Raw genomic sequence first — 6,296 nt, forward strand, 5'->3', positions numbered from 1 at the left:
GCTCGCCGCGGAATTGGCGAACTGTGTGGAAGGAGCGGGATCTGTAGAGCTCAGCAGCGGCGAGCTCCTGTCATGGCTTGGCCAGTTCGGGTCTCCCCCTGTCACTTATGAGGGTGCGGCGATGTTTTCCCAGATGTGGTCCCCGTGTACAAAACAAAGAATCGCTTTGCACAAAGCCAGAAGGGATACATCGAAAGAATTATCAGAAAAGAATAATACATAGGAAATGTCTGTGGTCGCATGCAAGGAAACTTTGTGGGGTATCTGTGGCTGCCAAAGTGACATCTGGCAGGATTAACTGGATCACCAGAGCCAAACAATGAGGACTGGGAAGGCAGCAATAACTGTGAGGCCTGGGCCCATGTGGGGGCAAGATTTTGAGAATGCCCACTTAGGTGGCAAAATGGGATCCCCACGAACCGCAGCTCTGGTTAGTTTCTGGCCTGGAGCCAGATCCTCTCTCTGATGCAGACGTGGGAGGACGGAGCGGCAAGAGCTGCCCAGCTGCTCATCTGGGAACTCATCCTCCAAGGGACTCTGTCCCTCGTTCTCCTCCCGTACCTGGAGGCGGCAGTCAGCGGGCAGCACCTCTCACAGCACCCCCACGTACACCTGCTCAGACCACCTGCTCAGAGCTCCTCTTTTGCCCAGCCCAGCATACCTGTTCCACCTGTCTGAAGACCCGCCGCACGTTTCCTCGAAGCACACCCCAGAGCTCTTCGTCACTCCAGCCACGCCTCAGCAACTCCTCTATCAGTACCGGCTATATGGACACGTCCTCCAGCCCCTGTGGGAACCTGTGTGGCCGCCAGCCAGCCAGCTATTGGGCCTCAGACCTGTTCCCTGGTCCTGAGTCAGAACCAAAGCCCTATGTGTCCAGGGTCCACTGAACCCCAGCCTTGGTCAGATATGGAAAATGGAGACTTGGAGAGAGTAAATGATTCACTCCTACTCTTCATCCTTCAGAGGAAGGCCCCCAAAGCGCCTCAACTATTCGTCAAAAGTCATTGAATTGTACTGTTAAGATCTATGCCTTTCACTGAATGCAATTTTTGCCTCCATTTATAAAGAGAAGAAAAGCTTTTTAAGAACTGGGTTGACCCCCCTGCATGCACAGACCCAGCTGCAGGCAGAGAAGATGGTCAGCCCAGCCCAGACCTTGCTAAGAGTCTGCTCAGAGGCCGTGGGTCTGCTGGCACTGGATGGCCGCAGATGCTGGGCAGATGACCTCTGTGTGGTGTTTTAGACAAATACGATGACCTAGAGTAGGGCCAAACAGACAGGAGAGCCCAGGAAGCAGACCCTGGGAGAGGGGAGATACCAGTTGGGCCAGCACACCTGAGGCTATGGTCAAGGCCATGAGGACCACAGTGTGGTGGGCACGGTGGCTGTGAAAGCCCCACTGCTGCCCAGCCAGCCCGAAACAAGCCACGGGGAAGCACTCACCGGCCAGCCCCGTCATAATCTCCGCCAATCCCGATGAACTTGCATCCAATGACTGCCCTGATGTGGTCGAAGTGATCTTAAGAATGGGAAGTCAGCAGTGTGGGGCTTCCAGGGCAGAGGTGGGGGTGATGACTGGCCTCTGTTGATTCCCCTTTTTGCAGCCTGTAGGCCAAACAGGCCAGTTCCTTCGTGGCCTGGCACCGAGAGTACCAACTAGAGGGCCCTGAGGTTTGATCTGAAGTGATCCCAGCTGGCTCTAGACTGGACTTCAGATTTGGAGTGGACCCCAGAGCCCCCTGTTTGGGCCATTTCCCACCCAAGATTCACCCTGCCTCCCAGTCTCCTTGAGAACCTGTGGGGGCTCCTTTCCCCGGGTGTGGAGGATGTGAGAGGAGCAAGAGTACAACTGATGAAGACCCCAGAGACCTAAGGAGCTGTCCAGTCCCTTGGCCAGAGGTAGGGGCAGTGCGCTTTAGGAGCCCCTGCAGAGGCACAGCTGGGCAGCACCCGGGCTCTGTGTCTGACAGCCTCCCTGATACCCATCATTATCGCAGTTTTGATTCTGTGGCTCCAGTTCCACATGGCACCAAGGTGCTGTGTACCGTCCATTATTGGGTTTTTGGGAGCTGTACCTATTGCCAACAGGTGGGTCAAACCACTGGGGCTCTTCTGAAATCCTCCCCAAATTTGGACCCAGCTTCAGCTCCAAATCAGAGTTTTCAGAGAGCCCAGGGTGAGGCTCACCTGCCACAGTAGGCACGTTGGCTAACGGGTTGCACTGCAGCACCCGCACGGACAAGGACACCATCACGATGCCACCGTTCTTCTTCTGCAGGGGCGGACCGGTGGACAGTCAGCTTGGCCCCCAGCACAGCCACTTGCCTGTTCACTCTCTCGGCCCCTGTGAGGAAGGTGTTGAGGTCAGAGTCGTCTCCTCTCTGGATTTGTGTGAATGGAGGAGCCGCAGCCCTGGTCTGGGTGGTGTCTTGGCCCTGGGTTTCCGGGTTTGGAGGAGTATCTTACCACCTAGACCCCCACCTAGGGCTCAAGAGTTCAGGGGCTGTGGACCGTGGGTTTGGGGGGCAGAAGATATTTAACCTGGGGTTTGAGGAAATTGAGGGAGAAGAGGCTCAGGTTCAAGGACTCCTGGTTTGAACCTCTTGCTTTAGGTTTGAGGGCCAGGGCAGTCTCTCACCAGAAGCTGCAGGATATCATCAGGAACATTCCGAGTGTTCTTGCACACACCCCGGGCAGCTGAGTGGGAGAAGATGACAGGTGCCTGTGACACTTCTAGGGCTCGCCGTGCCACAGCATCGAGACATGGGACAAGTCCACCATCATGCCCGGGCTGTTCATTTCTGCCACCACCGTCTGCAGGGACAGGATGGGGAGAGGGCATCAGGGCTGCATTTACCTTGTGTGCATTTATCTGTAGGGAACAGGCGGGGCTGTACATTCATGTGGGGCAGGGTATGGAACCCGGGTCCTTACCTCGCCAAAGCCGGTCAGTCAACTGACATTGCTGTAGAAGGGGTGGATACCCTTTGCTGAGCTCTGTGCCCTGCAGGATGGCCAGGAGGCAGTCTGATTGGTGGCCATGACTTGGCTACAAGAGCCTAGAAAGAGGTTCTGTCGAACCGTCTACACCTGCAACTCCCTGGTGCAAGAGGAGGGACCCAAACTGGGCTGTGCCTGGCAGTAGGAGGGCCCTTCTGGGGATTCAGTCTTGTTCTGCAAACCTCCATTCCCCTCCCCACCCCAGGTTCAGGGCCGGATCCCAGGGGTAAACTTGCTTTGGGCCCCAGCGTGATCTTGGGCAGATCCCTGCCTCACTGGGCCCTTACCGTCTGCACTGCGCTCACCAGGGCGTGTTGCAGGCGTGGGTGAGTGTCACGTAGCGCACACCCAGCGCATAGAAGGTATGCAAGATGGAGAGGGTACTGTCCAGTGAGTGGCCGCCCTCCACACCAATGAGGCCAGCCAACTTCCGGGTATTGTTGAGAGCTGGGGGCAGGTAGGTCAGATGGTCATTTTCAGAGGCAGGGGTAGCTTACTGAAGTCCGTAACACCTACCACCACCAGTCTGTTTACCTTTTTTTTTTTGTTTTTGGCCATGCCGCGCAGCATGAGGGCTCTTAGTTCCCCCACCGGGGCTCAAACCCGAGCCCCCTGCAGTGGAAGCGTGGAGTCTTAACCTCTGGACTACCAGGGAAGTCCCCCGTCTACCTTTAAGTGAGGTCACAAGCTCCAGCTCAGAATAGGAGGCACACACGAGGCGGATGAGGTCAATTTGCTCCAGGGTGAGGCGCACAGCATCCCGTTCGTGGGTCTGGCATGGGACGTAGGCTGACCAGAACTGAGGGAAGGCCAGGGCTTAGTTTGGGCTTTGGAACTTCTTGGGCTTCTCATAGCCGCCTCAGCTGGCACAGCACTCACTGTGCCCAGAAGTCACATGTAATGCGTTGCTTTTTCTGTGGTACTTGGATGCCCGTCAGGTTGGCTCACTGTGACCCCTGTAGCCCCCAGCATCCATGGCATGGCACTTTCTAGGTCACTATGGTAACTTAGTTCCAATGTGACTAACCTGTGGTCTCTGAGGCCCCCAAACTACCCCACATTCCCCAGCAGCCATGGTGGCACCTTGTGTGTCCCTTTGGTACCTGGGCACCCACGAGACCGTCTTTCAGCCTGTCCAAGCTGGTCTGGCCATGGCTGAAATTGCACAGATCAACATCCAGCCCATTGTGGTAAAACTGCCTCAGGACCAGGGGCATGTCGTTGTGGCTGGAGGGAGGTCAAGGCAAATGGGTGGGCTCCTTAGGTCTTGGGATCAGGCAGGACACATTGCCTGGCCTGGGCCAGCCGGGGGGTCCCCCACCTCACACTGTCACACAGACTATACTAGGAGCAGCTGAGGCCTGGGCTGAGGGGTTCCCACCAGGGAGGGCATGACAGATAAGGGGAAGGGCATCCATAGATGATGGAGAGGACATCCAGTGGTGGTGTGAGGGAGCCTCCCCACTAGGTCTGCATGCTCCGGACCTCCTCCCCTGCCCAGGGCCAGGCTAGGCCCCCACCAGCCTGCACACACTGCAGCCCCCCGTCCACAAGCGGGAAGTCCCGCATCAGGGCCCGCGTGCGCTCCCGCGGCCTTGGGGTGCTGGAGGTGCCTGGCGTGGTCTGGACGCGGGTTACCGGCCGCAGCAGCAGACACAGCAGAGGCCGCTGGCTGAGTGCGCGGGGACCTTCAAGGCCCCCGGGCCGCAAGCTGCACAGGGCCAGGCAGGTGGGCAAAGGCGGGTCTGAGAGGGGCGGGCGATGGGGTTCTGCCCGTCGACACAGGCCACCCAGCGGCGCGGCCTCGCGAGGGGGGCGGGGTGAGGGAGAGGATACAGAGTCACAGGGCCCTGCGACCCGTGTGCGGAGAGCGATCCGCGAAGCCCGGCAGCCACAGGGCGGCACTGCCCTCCCGCCCCCTGCTCAGAGGCAGCTCCCGCGGGGTAAGCTGGCCTCTGCTGAGAGCCCACTCGCCTCCCATTACGGGTTCCCTCCGCCCCTGCCCCTCTTCCCACTCCCACTGCTCCGAGGGGGCGCCCTAGGTTGCTCTCCCCCGCCTCTAACCTTCCTGGCCAAGCTGGGGTGCTTCTCTCAGAGGGCCACCCTCAGCCCGAGGCCTCCCGGGAGCACACCTCGTCCCCATCTGCCTGCAGCCGGCCCCGCCCACTCCGAGGGCTGCGTGTGAGTGTCTCTGCGGCCACAAGTGCTCTGGGCTCCCGGTTGCCCGGTACTGGGCCATGTGGGCTGGTGTGGGGGAAGAGAGAGTTTCTGGAAATGGGCTAACCTTGTGAGCTCTGGATTCAGGAAGGGGCCCTCTGCCCCCGACCTTCTCTCTCCACCTACTTGACTCCCCAACCTGCATGACCATTTTCTGGGGACTTCAACCAGCACCTGGGAACTATCAGGAACCTCCCCCACTTCTGTCAGCCAGCCTCAGGAAAGAGCGCCCTCAGGAGTTGCTACACCTCCCCGGGGCCTGAATAGAGGGACTTTTGGGATGTGAACTGAACAACCTTCTGGGGAGAGTCAACGACCCTTTTACTCAACAGAGCAGGAACCCAGTCAGTAGGCTGAGTGGAAGGAAATGAAGTCATTTCCATGGCAGCAGAGCCCCCATCGCAGCAACCTTCCTCCCAGAGCTGCTGGCTGACCTTCTGGCCAGGATCCCTCCTACCTCAGCGTGGAAGGCCCGGCCTCGTGGAGAAGTATAGGTTCTGAGGAAAGACCTGGCACCTGGGTTCTGCTGCTACACTTGCCTTATCTCGTGGCCCTTGTGGCTCTAGCTTTCCCAGAAACCTCAAGGGTTAAGTGCCTGTGCTTGCTCAGAGGCCACACGCCATTCCCCATTTCCAGCCTCAGGCCTTCCCCCTAGCTGCCTCCTCTGGGGACCCCCCTCCCCCCAACACACACACACACACACACACACATAGGGGATGTGCCTTCTCACAGAAGCTCAACAACTGAGATGCTTTAGGGACTGTGCCCAAACTCCTTCATCCCCAGCCTCTCAAGTTTTTGCTCTGATCCCTGGCACCCCCTGGAGCTGTTCCACCTTTGGAACCTTTCCTGGGTAGCAGGAGTGCCTAGCACAGGGGTAGTGACCTAAGTCTGAGCACTGGCGACCCTAGAAATGTTACAGAAAAACATTTTATTGAGCACTAAGGGACCCCACTGGGGACAGAAAGGGCTGGGAATAAAGGAGCATGTGAACCTCGGGGCAGGGTGCGTGCTGCTTGACTCTCCATCCTGTTCTTGCTTCAGGGAGCAGGTCTTCCTGGGTCTCTCTAGCCTGC

The 6,296-nt window shown here is 58.3% G+C and overlaps 1 pseudogene; it reads right to left on the reverse strand.

Annotated features, from left to right (window-relative positions):
• Positions 1-284: 284 nt before the first annotated feature.
• Positions 285-4,984, reverse strand: LOC137772155 (dipeptidase 2-like; annotated as a pseudogene).
• Positions 4,985-6,296: the final 1,312 nt, after the last annotated feature.

This window comes from Eschrichtius robustus, chromosome 11 (genome assembly GCF_028021215.1).
Source record: "Eschrichtius robustus isolate mEscRob2 chromosome 11, mEscRob2.pri, whole genome shotgun sequence".
NCBI lineage: Eukaryota > Metazoa > Chordata > Mammalia > Artiodactyla > Eschrichtiidae > Eschrichtius > Eschrichtius robustus.